The sequence below is a fragment of the Protopterus annectens genome, chromosome 1.part0 (genome assembly GCF_019279795.1).
Source record: "Protopterus annectens isolate FY-2018-M chromosome 1.part0, PAN1.0, whole genome shotgun sequence".
Lineage (NCBI taxonomy): Eukaryota > Metazoa > Chordata > Ceratodontiformes > Protopteridae > Protopterus > Protopterus annectens.
The window spans coordinates 1,289,267,477-1,289,283,066 of record NC_056725.1 but is presented as its reverse complement, the minus strand read 5'-3'; the positions used below and the strand labels follow the sequence as shown (position 1 = coordinate 1,289,283,066).

Here is a 15,590-nt window from a genome sequence, read left to right as displayed (position 1 = left end):
GTGTCCATCACCAGCTGGTAATCCCAAGCCCACACTTCTGGTTCCATCACCTGCAAGACTTCAACTGCATGCAGCCTAGGCTGACTGGAATAAGCAGTGTACAAGCCTGGTGAGTTCTGCACTACAAAAACAATGAGCCTCTTAATCAGGAGATTGCTCATGTATTGAACTGTACATGCTCCTCCTGGGGCAGCAACTGTGGAGCTTACAAAGCTGCCATGGGGACAAGAGTTAGGGCACACTCTTTGCCGGCAGTATGAGACTGCATCAAGTCTCCTTGGTAGCTAAGCCCAGGTGAGGCTATGGTGGGTCCAAGAGACACCATAAATGAGGACAGGAGCTGGTGGGAGCTGATAATCAGTTGCAGGGAGAAATAAAATATTATTTGTGACAGCTATCATTAGTTCACCATAACATTGGGCAACTGTAATTTAGAAAAGTACAAGGATATCAAAGACAAGAAACAAAAATAAACATGCATGAGACAGACAACAGATCTGAACTGTAATTTATAAAGTATGAGCTGTGTTGAATAAACCAGAAAGCAAGCAGGAATTTATTCAGCATTTTCCAGATCTTTTAACGGGGAAGACGGGTAGATGGTAAGCTATATTGGACAGCCTAAATGGATCATAAGATCATAGGAGGTTACTAGGCTAATGGCCCTGGAGCCCTTACAAGCCTAGCCAATAGTTTATCCACAAAAACGAAACCGCAGTCAGTACCTGTCACCCCTGTCAATGAGGGACAAAGGTGGAACCCCTGGGACAAATTTCTGGTTTCCCATCCACTCATCAAGGTTGTGCTTGAAGAGAGTCAGCGAGGTACTCTGTTGACACGTATGGGAAGTCTATTCCAGAGATGGGGCAGCCTCTGGGAGACAAACCTCTCTCTCCAACAGGTTTTGTTGATTGTCGCATATCAGAGTTAGGCATATCTAGTGGGCAATGTGCGAGGAGTTAGACTTATGGATATGGAGCATCTCTAGTAAGGCAGGGTCCGATATTGCCTTGTAGGTGAGACACAGATAACCTCTGAGCAATTTATATGACACCGAGTAAAATGATAGTGATTTGAGCCTGTCCACATAAGACAGATTTTGGAGGCCATGGATTCTCTTTGTGAGGTATTTCTGTGGCCTTTCCAGTTGGTGCAGGTGTTTGGAGAGGTACATACCAAACGGGGCATTATAATCAATTATAGGTCTAATGAAGGAGGAGAACAGAGAGGTAATAACCTCCTTTTTTCTGGATCCAATCCCTTTACTTATGAGATGAACCAAGTAAAAGGCTTTTCTGACCACTGCTGCCACATGGTGGTCGAATATGAGATTGCTGTCAACCTGAGTACCCAAGTCTCTCACCACGGGTTGTGTGCTTAGGGGGTTGCCATTGATGTGGTAATCAGTAGGGGCCATGTTTTTGCTGAATGGTATGATAATACATTTTTTTGTGTTTAACTTAAGGCCATGACTTTGGCACCAGTTATTTGTAGCTGTGAGACCCTCTTGCAGTATGTTAATGTCATTTGGGGAGTCAATGACAGCACCCAACTCACAGTCATCCGCAAACTTGGTCAGCCACAGTCCCTTAGTCTTTGTCTGGACCTCTGAAAAGAAGATGCCAAACAGTAAGGGGTCCCAAGACAGATCCATGGGGAACGCCACTAGTGACAGGTCTGCTGTTGGAGGTGGTGGCACCTATTTTGACCTTGTGGGTCCTCTCTTTGAGCCAGTTGGCCATCCATCTGACAAGATAGGGATTAACTCCAAGTTGTGTTAGCTTTGCAATGATGCCTGAGTGGGGGATTGTGTCAAAGGCCTTGGCCAGCTCATGGTAAGCTGTATGTACTGAATTTCCCTCATTGAGGGCCTTGGTGACTGTCTCAAAAAGTCAACTAGGTTCAATAGGCAAGATATGCCCCTGACAAATTTGAGTTGTGTAAGTTTGAGTGTTTGGAGATTGCCTAGGTCCCTGTTTATGAGCTCCATAATAATATGCTCCATGTTTTTACAGATCAGACTTGTCAAGCTAATGGGGCAATAGTTTCCCGGGTCAGTACTTGGCACCACCTTTGTGTAAAGGGATGACAATGTCAGTTCTCCACTCTGCTGGAATGAAGCCTGTAATTAGGCTGTGGTTGAATAGGGTGCTCAGTGGCGAAGCTAGGTTTTGCTGGAGATGGTGCAGAATACAGTCTGGGATATTATCAGGTCCCATGGAACTGTGTTCTTTGCTTTGGATAAGGCCTATAACATTTGATCTATGGGGATGTGAGATGTGGGACAAGTATCAGAGATGTAGACTGGGCCTTTGGGGGGGGCGATAAGGTGGTGACGTTTGCACTGAACCTAAAACCTAGTAGGTTGGCTAAGCCTGGTTATGGCTGGGGAGGGGTTGGGTGGGACAGAAACTTCAAATGAGATGGACTGATGATCTAATCTCACCAGGAAAGAACATACTATGGGAGTGGTGCAGCGGTCACCCATGTTGGTGAGAACCAATTACACTATGTTATTTCCCTTAGTGGGGGATGAGACCAGCTGGTCTAGTGCATTAGAGTTGACAAAGTCAAGGAATTGTTGGGTGAGTGCATTAGTGCAGGAATAGTTCACCCAGTCTATGGTGGGGTAGTTGAAATCACCAAGGATCACGGTGTTAGGGGGTACCTTTATGGAGTCAAGTAGGTTTAGGTATGAGGAGTGGGTGTCCTGAGACATGGAGGGGGGTCTATAGCTGACTATAACTTGGATGGGTGTCTTGCCAACTGTCATTTGCACCCGGAGTAATTCCATCAGTCTGGAGGTGTGCCTGTCTTTAATGAAGATAGGGACTCCACCACCCTTAGTCTTTCTGATCTCATTTTGGGGTCAGAAAGTGTGGAATGAGGTATAGTCTGCTAAAGCAGGGGTGCTCTCCACAGCCCTGAACCAAGTTTCTATGACTGCACACACATTGGCATCTTCCAGTGTGAGGACAGCCTCCAATGAGTGCATTTTCAGATTAAGGCTCCTAGCATTGAGCAGCATGACCTTCAATTTGCTTTTTGGCAGATCTTTTCTGTTGGAAGATTTGTCTTTGGGACATTGCCTAAAAAAGGTGCAATGGGGGAGGTGAGGGCCTTGGCCATTATCCGGAATATCAGTGGTGACAGGTGGAAGCCATCTCTGGCAAAGCTTCGAAGCCTGTCAACCATGTCATCCCAGGCAGACAGATAATGGATCCCCTTGGAATGACACCAGAAAGTAAACCAATTGTTGAAGTCAATCATTTTTTGTTGGTATTGTGGCATCATTCTTGGTGAAGGTAGGATGCTGCTTAGGGCTGCGGTCACACCTGCCTAGAGTGAATATTCTGACAGCTCAATCGTGTCTCTCATCATATAGTCCAGGCAGGTACGTTTCAAGTCAATCACACTAACATGGACAATGACAGAGTCATATTTGTACCAGTGGTGGAGAGACTTAAGTGTGTGTGTGATGTGGTGGATTCTAACACCTGACAAACAGCTGACCGTGTCCTTCTCCTTGTTGAGCCTGGTGAGGGGGACATCAGTGTGCCTCACTACTGAGTCACCAATGCGTAGTATGTTTGGTTTATTGTTATGCCTTATGGGCTGTGTTGGTTTATTGTTATGCCTACTGGGCTGTGTTTGTGAGACACTGGTGTGTTGACTACTTTTTGCGATGTGATTGGCATTGTGTGTGGAATGTTTGTGAGTGTATTTTTGGGGTCTCTGTTGTTTAGGTAAGTTTTTGTTGAGGACCCCTGCATAGGTGGGTGTGTAACTCTGTGATGTGGGTGGTGTGGTGCTTGTACTGGCAATCTCCTCTTTTTCAGGAATACTGACTGTGGTGTGAGAGAGCATGGATTCCAGCTTACTGATGTAGATGCATCTCTCCCAAGTAGAAGAATTATGTGCTAGGAGAAGGGGACTGTCCGTGAACATGAGGCAGTTGCTACACTGTCTCAGTATGCCCATGTCGACCAGACTGGCAGGGGAAACTGATGGGAATTGTCCAGACATAGTGCTCTGAATACTTAGTGGACTTAGGGAGAGCAGGGTTTGAAGAGGGTTTGTCCACAAAAACCCTAAATGTAAAATAACTGGCCTGAAGCACAAGTGCTAAAACCAAAACTAAGATGCTTAGAATAGCAGATAAATTTAATCAGGCTACTCTCAAGCAGTAATAAGCACATAATAAGAGCAGCTGATCACTTAAGAGCACACAGAACAGCAAACTAGGGTAATAAATAAGGTAGAAGACAATTACAGTAAGAGCAGCTGGATAAAGTATAAATAATGTTTTTTGTTAGTGGAGAGGGATGGAATAGAGCACGATTATGAGAATACAATGGTTGCCCTTTCCAAATACTCTCTCTGTACACAATGGATAGAGCTTAAGAGATGGGACTGAGTGCCTGAAATCAAAATATGATCTTACTGTACTCAGTTTAGTGAGCAAATGAGATGGGCCCAGGAGGAGTGTTCAAGCACAAATTTACAGGAGGGGCAGGCAATTCCAAAGCCACCAAGATTAATTCTACAACAAGAACAGAAAGGGAGAATGGAAAACTAACTGCAGAGAGATCACATTGTTCAATGGAACAAATAAATAAACAAATAAATAAAATGCAGTACTGTGCAGAACAAAGTATACTTAACTCAGCTTGTACTTCAGTTGATTGCCGGTAGATAGCAGTCAACAAAACAGCTCAGATATTGAGCAGAAATAAATACACAGATATGTGAATAACACTTCTAAGGCACACTGAAACCCTCTAGGCTAAGAGTTAAACACCAAATATCAAAGAAGTGAAACAATAACCCCCAATGAAACCAGGTGACTACACTTCTTGCAAGCTAACTGCAGAGAGACAGAAAGACAAATCGTGTTACAGATGTGGAAAAGAAGGTCAGGTCACACAAACATAAGTGTTAAAGAAAGATATGTGAAAAAGTACAGTTTTGTACCTACCATAAATGTAGATGTTCGAGGATTCCATTGCTGCAGTCCTTACTATTGGGTATAGTCCGCATCCAGTCGGCCCGAATACCAGAGTATAAGGCTGACGTCGGTCAGGGCGCATTAGACTGACGTCAGTACGTCAGGGTACTAATGCGCATGACCGGCGTCATATCCTCAGTCTTTTCTTGCCCCAGATGTCAGAAGACCCTAAAAGACAAGGCCCAAAATACCTGCACCAAAACATGAACAATATATACAAAATATAAGCAGGTAAACACACCTACACAACCACCCCTAAACACAGAGGCGAAGGAGGGAGGGTAAATTGGACTGCAGCAATGGAATCCTCGAACATCTACATTTATGGTAGGTACAAAACTGTACTATGTTCTTCGTTTTCCATTGCTGCAGTCCTTACTATTGGGTAGAATCCCAAAGCAGAGGTAAGGGAGGCTGGCAAATCATAAAGAAGCAGGAGCTGACAACATGCCTTGCAAAACAGCTGTGGCAAAACCAGCCCTAGACTTAGAGTAGATAGGAAGGTGATAATGCTTAGAGAAAGTATGCACTGAACTCCAAGTAGCTGCTTCCAAAATATCCTTAGTTGCCACCCCCCGTAGAAATGCTGTTGAAGTGGCAGTAGCCCTAGTGGAATGAGGCCTAATCCCAGCTGGAACCTCCTTGCCATGATGGGAATAACAAAATGCAATGCAAAAGCCAATCCACCTAGAAATAGTTTGTTTTGACACAGGCTTGCCCTGTGAACTCAAAGCAAAAGAAACAAACAACTGCTGAGACTGCCTAAAATCCTTAGTCCAGCTTAAGTAATAACGCAATTGCCTGTGTACATCTAAAGTATGCAAAATCTTTTCCCCTTTATTTTGGGGGTCTGCATAAAAAGTAGGCAAATGAATAGTTTGGTTTAAAGCCACACTAGAAACCACCTTAGGCATAAAGGAAGGATTAGTACGTAATGATACCCTATCCTTATGGAAAATCAAAAAGGGCTCGACTGCCATAAGGGCCTGCAACTCAGACACCCTTCTTGCAGAAGTAACAGCCAACAAAAAAGCAGTCTTCCATGACAAATATTTCAATTCAGCAGTAGCCGCAGGCTCAAAAGGTTGTAGAGTAAGTTTTTCCAACACAAAATTGAGATCCCAAGCAGGAGTAGGAGCTCTACGTGGGGTCTTATATTTTGCCCTCTAAGAAACTGCTTGAACAAAGGATGCGAAAACAATGGTGGGTCACAATCATAGTGAGCTGAGATTGCTGCAGCATGAATCTTAATGGAAGAGAAGGACAGACCCTTGTCCAGTAACTCAGTAAGATATTGAAGAGCCATACTCAAATTAGGCTCAGAAATCTCCAAATTCTTTGCTTTACTCCAAAATAAAAATCTCTTCCATTTTGCTGTACACTTTCCTTGTACTAGGTCTTCTAGCTTCCATAATCACATTTAAAACTTGTTGAGGAAGTTGAGACCTGCTGTGGTTCAACACAGAATATGCCAGGCTGTCAGATGAAGAGAGTGAAGCTTGACATTGAGCAGATGACCGTCCTGCTGGGATAACAGATGTGGAATCAAAGGTTAAGGCCATGGAGGCTTCTTTACCAGACTCCGTAGTAGAGGGTACCAGTGTTGCCGAGGCCAATCTGGAGCTATCAAAATCATCCTTGGCCTGTCCTGTCTGACCTTTAACAGTACCTTTGGAAGAAGAGGCAGAGGTGGAAAGGCATACACATGAAGGTTTGTCCAACTGAAAGACAGAGCATCCACTTTCCAAGCAGTGTGATGAAACCCCTTTGTGCAAAACTGTGGCAGCTGGTGGTTTAGTGGAGAAGCGAACAGATCTATGTCTGGAGTTCCCCATGACACTGTCAATTTCTGAAATACATGAAGATCCAGTTTCCACTTGTGGGGATCCATGAATTGTCTGCTTAACACATCTGCTAAGGAGTTCTGTGCTCCTGGCAGAAACCTTGCCTGAAGAGTTAGGTGCAAGCGTAGCGCAGTCTCCCATAAAATCATTGCTTGCCTGCATAGAGGATAAGAATGCATTCCCCCTTGTTTGTTGAAGTACCACATGACAGTTGTGTTGTCTGTTAGAATCAACACCTGCCCTGGAAGAAGTAACTCCTTGAAAGCCATCAATGCGAACTGGACTGCTAACATCTCCTTCATGTTGATATGTAGATGCTGTAGTCTGGCAGGCCATTTGTCTTGTATCCACTTTCCATTTAGATGAGCTCCCCAAGCAATGTCTGAGGCATCTGTCGGTAAAATCTGACTCGCCTCTGGCCGGGTCACAGAGAGTCCCTTGTTTAGGTGACATTCCTGAGCCCACCACAAAATTCTCTTTGAAGGCAAGGTATTATTTGAATGACAGTGTCTAAATCCTGGCAGTGCTGTGTCCATACATTTTGAGATACCATTGTAACTTCCTCATATGCAGTTTGGCATTGGGAAGCACCAGAATACAAGATGCCATGAACCCTAATGCTTGAAGGACTGTCTCTGCAGTCAGCACGGACTGATGAGATAGTCGATGGAAGTAAAGTGATAGACTCTTTTGTTTGTCCGGGGTTAAAAAGGCCATCTGGGCTGCTGTATTCAGTCTCACACCCAGAAAGCACATGTCTTGAGAGGGTACTAGACTGGACTTTATTTCGTTCACAGAATACCCTAGGCATCTTAGCACTGCTATAAGATATTCCAGATGCTGAAGAAGGTCTTCCTTGTCTTGAGCCAGAAACAGGCAGGCGTCTAAAGAAGGATAGATTTGAAGTCCTTGTAGCCTGAAGTAAGCTATCACTGGAGCCAGAACCTTTGTGAATACTCTGGGCAGTAGATAAGCCAAAGGGCAATGCAGAGAACTGATAATGAGAATCTCCAGCTCGAAACCGCAGATACTTCCTGTAACTTAGCCTGATAGGCACATGAAGGTAAGCTTCCTTGAGATCTAAAGTTACCATCCAGTGATCTTTGCCCAGCAGGGGTAAAAGCTGTTGTAACGTCAACATCTTGAACTTGGGAATGTCCAGATAAGTGTTGAGGAGAGATAAATCCAAAAGCAGTCTCCACGTGTTCCCCTTCTTTGGTACTAGGAACATGCGAGAACAAAATCCTAGGCCCCTTTCTGATACAGGGACTGGCTGAATGATGTCCAACACCCATCTGTCTTGAGTAATTAAATCCCAACTTCCTTTGAAAAGAGACAGTCGTCCTTCCAAAGGAGCTGCCAGACGAGAATCTACTGGCAGCTGAAAAGGCAGGTCATTGGGTCTGTTTACGAAGGACTGACCCCTGCCCTCACCAGAAGTCTGAGCAGGTGAACTCCTGATCTAGGCCTAAAAGAACCTTGAGCCCTGCCCCTACCACGCCTCGGCCTACCCCTAGACTGGGAATCATAAGCAGGATATGTCCACCCCTTAGCAGGCCAATTTCTACTAAACTTCGTGGCTGTACCTGCAAAAAATCTTTAACAGTTTGCATAGACTTAGCTTTGTCCTCCATTTTCTTTAAAACTGCTTCCACAGGTGAACCAAACAACACATCAGACTGTAAAGGAGCATCCAAAATCCTTGTCTTAACATGCTCAGCCAAATTTTGATCTCTCAACCAGGCATGCCTGCGAAGAACAGAACTAGTGGCAGCCACCCTCGAGGAGGCCTGCACAGCATCAAAACCACATTGCAAAGAATGCTTGCCCACTTGTCCAGACACAAACTAAATCCAGCAAGTCTTTACAATCAATACCTTCCGCCAAAGCATCCACCTTAGATTTCAATTGTGAAAGGAGATAATTTTGATATTTCAGCATGTGAAACTGACAATTCAACGCCTCATGGCTAGAGTGGAAGAAGTATATACTTTCTTACCCCACCTATCTAACGCCCTTGCCTCTTTGTCAGTGGGAACAGGATTTTTAACCACAGAGGCCTTAACACCTTTAGGCCCTTGAGAGACAGTTTCTGGGTCCGCCCTAGGACTCTTAAACAAATACTTATGAGCTTCGGGCACCCTATAGTACCTATCAGGTTTAACAGGAGCAGGAGGCAAAGAATCAGGGTTCAGGGAAGCCTCTGCAAAAACATCTTCCACCACATTCAACACAGGAGGTATAGCTAAGGGCCTATGCTGGGGTAAAAACAAGAATTCTCTAAGCCTCTTCCTGGAATCAGAGTAATCCTGGCCTTCCCATTTAAAGTGCTCCCTCATGGAATGCAGAGTCTCTGAAAATGAAAAATCCTCAGGAGGAGAAGCCGAAGGAGTGGCATCATCCACATCAGAATCAGAATAATGAGGATACTCCTGCAAGTCTTCCGCAGAAGACTCAGAAGCCCCTGAACCCTGTTCAAAACTGTCAAACTCTGGTTCCACCCTAGGCCTCTTATCAGGAGGGCCCATAGAACCTCTAATCATAGTAATCAAATCTTCCGCCATTTTAAGCATATGTTTCTTAGGTACAGAACCCGAAAGGCTAGGAGAAGCCCCTACTGAAGCTGAAGTTGCCCTACCTCTAAAAGAAGTTTTGGCAACAGAAGGAGAGGCTCTAACTACTTTGGGAAAAGAGGGAAGAATAGTTACCTGAGAAGCCCCCTCAGCCTGGCCTGCCTCCTGAGAGGGTACATCCTGTAACAGTAAAGTTTCTGCCTGAGACTCCATAGAAACTCCTGGCAAAACCTCTGGCTCCACTGAGCCACCTAAAGAACCGACGTCCGGGACTGCCGGTTCATCAACCCTAGGCTTCGCTGTTTTGTCCTTGCGCTTCTTGGCAAGCGGCCGGAGCAGCCGACGGCATTTTATAATTGCAACGCTTCCCAAACACTAATCTGGCACAGTCTAACCTCCTCTTAATAGTGCGTTTGTTAAATCTAGCACAAGAGCGGCAACCAACAACGTCGTGCTCAGGCCCTAAACAAGGTATACACAATGTATGGTAATCCCTATGAGGTATTTGTTTCCCACAAGAAATACAGTTATTCACTTTTTCTGACATCCGTTAAATACTGAGGCAAGAAAAACCAAAATGTTCCCCAACGGGTACTTAGCCAACTCTGATTCGGTCTGAAACTCCGGTTTCGAAATATTTCAGAACGCCAACCTGCACTCGCAAAACTGCTTCTGCATCGACCACGCGGCAAAAGACTGAGGATATGACGCCGGTCATGCGCATTAGTACCCTGACGTACTGACGTCAGTCTAATGCGCCCTGACCGACGTCAGCCTTATACTCTGGTATTCGGGCCGACTGGATGCGGACTATACCCAATAGTAAGGACTGCAGCAATGGAAAACGAAGAACATCTGTAGTGGTCCCTGATGTTACAAAATACAACTATATACTTATGTAAAAAGTGTACAAAAGATGAGCATTTTGAGGTGGACTGTGGGCTAAAGAAAGACTTCTAGTGATATAATACAACATACGGAGTAAAACAAAAAGTATGGAATGAGCTGGGGAAGGAAGAAGTAAAAAGATGGATTTATTAGGGAGAAACATAGAAACACAAACCATGTGTCAAGCAGAGTAGGAGCAAGGCGTGAGTGAGGAATATGAGGAAAAAGTGATGGTAAAAGCAGTAAGTAAAAGAGAACAAAGGTGATTAAGAAGAAAGAAATAGCATTAATAAGAAACTGGTGGGAAATCCTTCGGGAAAAAACAGCAATGTTTTCTTAATAATTCATTGCTCAATAAAATATATAAGAAACTGAAAGGGCAAAAATCATAAGCAAGGAAGTAGACTGAAAGAAAAGTTGACTGAAACAAAAACTGCACTCATGTTTTATGCTAATGATAAAACCAGTTCTCTGATTAAGACAGTAATACTATACACTAATTTGAAACATCCAAAAATGATTATTAATGTGTAAATTAGGTGAATATATATACTATATAAATATACATGCATTTATTATCACAGATGGACAGAAAGATCTATTGACTGTAAAGGGTATGTGAGTTGTATGTTGGTGGTTAAGACAGGACACCACAGGCGAAGGGCCTCTACACCCCTGAAGGGCATTATTTCCACAAGAACACACACCCTGGAGGACATTATTGCTCTTAGAGAATGGGCTGTCTGTAAAATTGTGTTTTACTTACTTATTTATTTTTATTACTACATTATTTTTTTATATATTTTTGATGTAAAATAGTTCCTCCGCCTAATATTTTAAATTTGCTAGAGTATATGTTAATGGTGTTGGAGGAAGCATTTTACATCCAAAGCACAACACCTTAAAATATAAATGTATTTACTTTGTTTTTTGGTACCTTTCTCCTAAAACATTTAGTTTGTTGCCAGTCACTAGAGATTGAAGTCACTAAATAATGACATATATTTGAGTTTCAGACTTTTATTTCCTTCAGAAAAGTCATGCTAACACAAATCCTGTTATTTAAGCAACTTTGTAGTTTTGTAAGAACAATAATTAAAATCTGTTCCTAGTTTTAAGACTTTGCTCCCCTTTATTTTAGGCTTTATTCAGATTTATTCAGATTTCCTCAGCTGAAAGATCGAAAGGTATGCAAACGTCTTTACTACTGCTGCTGCTACCACTGGTCGATTTCATTCACTCAGTCTCTATCACACACACACCTCTGCTTGAGAAAATGCATACTAACGCAAATCCTAATATTCAAGTAACTTTGTGATTTTGTAACAGCAGCATTCAAAAATATGTTCCAATTTTGAGCCTTTGTCTCCTATTTATTTTAGGCTTGTCTAGATATTTTGAGCTAAGAGGTTGAGAGGTACGCAAACCTCTTTAACTGCTGCTGCCAGGAATCCATCGATCGCTTTCACTCTTCAGTCTCTCTCTTTCACACACACACACACACACACACACACACACACACACACACACACACACACACACACACACACACACACACACACACACACACACACACAGACAGTCTCTTCTGCTTTCATGCACACATTCACACACGCATACAGAAATATAAACACACACACACACACACACACACACACACACACACACACACACACACACACACGCACACACACACATATACACACACACTTTTTTCTTTCATTTATTTTTTACACTCGTTAAACAGCAAAAGTACTGCTTACTGAGTGCAAAATAAATAACTACATCGATCACTCTCTCACTCTCATACACACATACACCCTTACACACAGCACACAGACATAAATACATATACACACATTGTTTTTAATTTTCTTTTTTTTTCTACACTTGCTAAACAACAAAAATGCTGCTTAGCGAGTGTAAAGTAACAGAAGCCATTACATTTTTTCAGTCCAAGCTTGGCATGCTGCTGTGAAGCAGTGGAGTCATTTTTCAGTGAGTATTATCTGTAGATTGACACTCTACTAAAGAACGTTCATTCTCCAGTCAGCATGGTTATCTACAGGTTGTCCATTTTCTAAAAATGATTAACAGTTTTTTTTAATGCATTCTTTTAGAGTACTGTAATAAAGTCCTGTGTAGTCATGTAAAATGTTTATATTGTGTGTTATCTGGGAAGTAATTATATATAATCTGTGCTGTTTTACAAGTTTTGTAATATTTTTGCACTGCCATGTAAATTTTTTACGTTGTGTCTTATCTGGAAAGTAATTATATACAATCTGTGCTGTTTTACAAATTTTACAATGTGTTAAAAAAGTTAGATAAAAAAAATAAATTACTGCGATATTTCAAATATAAGTTACTCCACTAGTAATGGAATGACAAGCTAGTATATCTACTTTGGGAGTATCCCAAGGATATTGTGAAAAACTTGTACAGATTATGCATGCAATTGCATTTTAGCAGAGATAAAGCAAAGATGTTAAAAACAGAACTGTTTTGAGGCAAACGCACAAGCACACATACACAAATTAGTCAGTGCTGCTGTTCCTGTGAGAGTAGCAATTTACATTAAATGGGCTGGAATTTTTGGGATTTGGCAGTCAAATAACATAAATTGTGGAATTTCAGTCTAACAGGAAGTGAAAGAGACAGAGGAGCTAGACCAAATGCAAAAAGTAGGAAACATTTCCCCCCTGATTCATGAATCCTCCGTGTAAGACTTAATAAGTCTTAATCGGAGGCTGCAGTTGAACGGTATGACATCAGCATGCCATGAATATTCATGAGGGCACACTGACTCAACCGTAAGTCTTACACGGACCAGGTAGGAAAGCAGGGGGCGTGTCCGACTGCCGAGCAGTCTAAACGGCCACACCCCTGCAAGGTTTGTAAAAGGAAAATGAAAGTACACAAGAGCGAGTCTGCTTAAATGTCCTTGCACCCATCACCACACTCCCTGACACTGTAAACCCCCATCACAGTTATGAAAAGTAAAAAATTGATTTTATTTTTTTTTAAATTCCCAAAATAGCTGCCTGTATTTGTGTGTGTGTGTGCGGGTGTGCCCATTGCTTAGCTGTAGTTAGCAATTCTGATATGGAAGAGCATAAGAAAGAATGCTTATGCAAATCACACCAAATAGCAACAGCGTAATGGTAGAGCGTTCACACAAAGAAGAGGCATTCATGGTTCCAGCCCCACCACTCCCCTTCTTATTTATGTTTTAAATCAGTACATGGAATAATACCTGACACATATGATTAAAATATCAGTAAAAAGCAGTGAAATGGCCAATGTATCAGTGAACAAAATGTAAATTTTTTAAAGGATCCTGATACATAATTGCTTGCAGTTAAGCAGCGCTTTACCCAGTGCAATAGAGTTGCCCATAGTTTAATAGCGCTTTACCCAGCGCAATAGAGTTGCCCATAGTTTAATAGCACTTTACCCAGCACAATAGAGGTGCCCATAGTGAAATAGCGCTTTAACTAGTGCAATCTGCTTGCGTGGACGTGCGCACCGTGCCAACCAGCGCACCATATGGCAACATAGAGAAAAGTTGCTTAAACGCAGCCACACCCCCTAGCCTGTCTGGACAGTATGAAAATAAAATGAATAACAAGGCTTGAACCCAGGACTCTGTGCATCCTAATCAAAGCACAGAACCAGTAAGCCATAACAACTTAGGAGAAACAGCCACTGTTAACACACATATACTTAGTAATGGTAGATTAACCATTACTAAGCAGGTCTACAGTCAACCGAGAATTTTCAAAAATGGCCAATCACAAAAAAGTGTGGGAAATGCGGCATATTTAAGCACCATAGGCGGGAATACTCGCCATAACTGATTGTAGCTCATATCTGCAGTTAGAATGGATGGTGCAGGAGAGGGTACACGCTTCCGAGCGCAATGTTGGGGCATCGAGGAGTCGAAATACATGGTTTGGCTCCTTGTCCACCGTCATGAGTCAAGACTCCTGCAGGGCCAGTTCCAAGGGACGGAGTACAAGTCAGAGGCTTGGAACCGGTTAGCTCATGACCTCACCAGTGTCACAGGTGTTCCTAGGACTGGTGAGCAGGTCCGCCACCACCATGCAGACCTGAAGAGACGGAAGCAGGACCGCCTGAACCAATGGATACAGGAGGCCTGTGGGATGCAAGATGCCCCACAACTGAATAGGTAGCCATGGAATGCAGTATGTAAGAATTGATAATTGATTCTGTATAACGGATAGGTATGTCTCAATATCCCTTAATTTACTTTACAGCTGCAGGTGACCGTGCTGCGAATCAGCAAGCCTATGCAGATAGGCTGCTAAGGCTGCGCCACCAGGCAGGTTAGTGATTATTCTGCATGTATTGTTATATAAAATAGGGGAGAGAGCATGAAATAAAGTGTTGTAGTCCAATAATACAGCCATAAATGGCCTGAATAAGTCCTCTGCATGTACTATCAGATAAAAAAGTCAGAGAGCCAGAAAAAGAGTGTAGTAACCCATTAAGAAAGGTAACATATGTCCGGAATAATATATCTGCAGGTACTGTCATATAAAATAAGTGAGTGAGCCTGAAAAAGAGTGTTCTAACCTATTAATAAAGATATAATATGCCTTGAATATGTCTTCCATATGCACCGTTATAACAAATAAAGGAGTGAGCCTGTGGAAAAATGTGTAATGTCATTAATAAAGGTCTAAAACCCGGAGTGTGTCTGTGTCACTTAGTGTGAAATGTTGTTGTATCCTTGCATTATACAAATAGTACTGTTTTAAAAAGTGCTGGCAACCCAGAGTTGTGCAGTCCCATATAAAGTGGGTGATGGAAGTGCTAGTAGCTGTGAAGCATATATACAGTCCTCAACAGTCAGTTACTGGCTGGCATGCATAAGTAAATCTGGCACATGAGTAGCATGTTAATTTGTTCCCCAGAAATGTGAGTGTGTGTCAAGAAATGCAGGGTTCTGTACAAATAGAAGTGAAAATGTCATGTGAAAACATCCAGATATGTAGATAAAGAAATATAAATGCAATCAAGGAATATGTAGCAGTAACATCTGCATCTTGGACAGTTAGTATGTCAGATATAGGTCAGGCATATATTGAACTAGCCAAACCCATTACACAACCTAATGCATGGTGGCAAGTGTAATAATACATGTAGGGGATATACACCTGCAGTCACTAAGAATGTAGTTTAGCGTAAAAGTAATTATAAGATGCTAATCGAGGTTTTTTCTACACCCTACTGTATGTGCATAAACCATGC

At 42.6% G+C, this 15,590-nt stretch overlaps 1 protein-coding gene across 2 annotated transcripts in view; it reads right to left on the bottom strand.

Annotated features, from left to right (window-relative positions):
- LOC122797624 (class I histocompatibility antigen, F10 alpha chain-like) overlaps positions 1-15,590 on the bottom strand; it is a 609,100-nt gene that overhangs the window by 63,503 nt on the left and 530,007 nt on the right. The gene's annotated exons all lie outside the window — the stretch shown is intronic.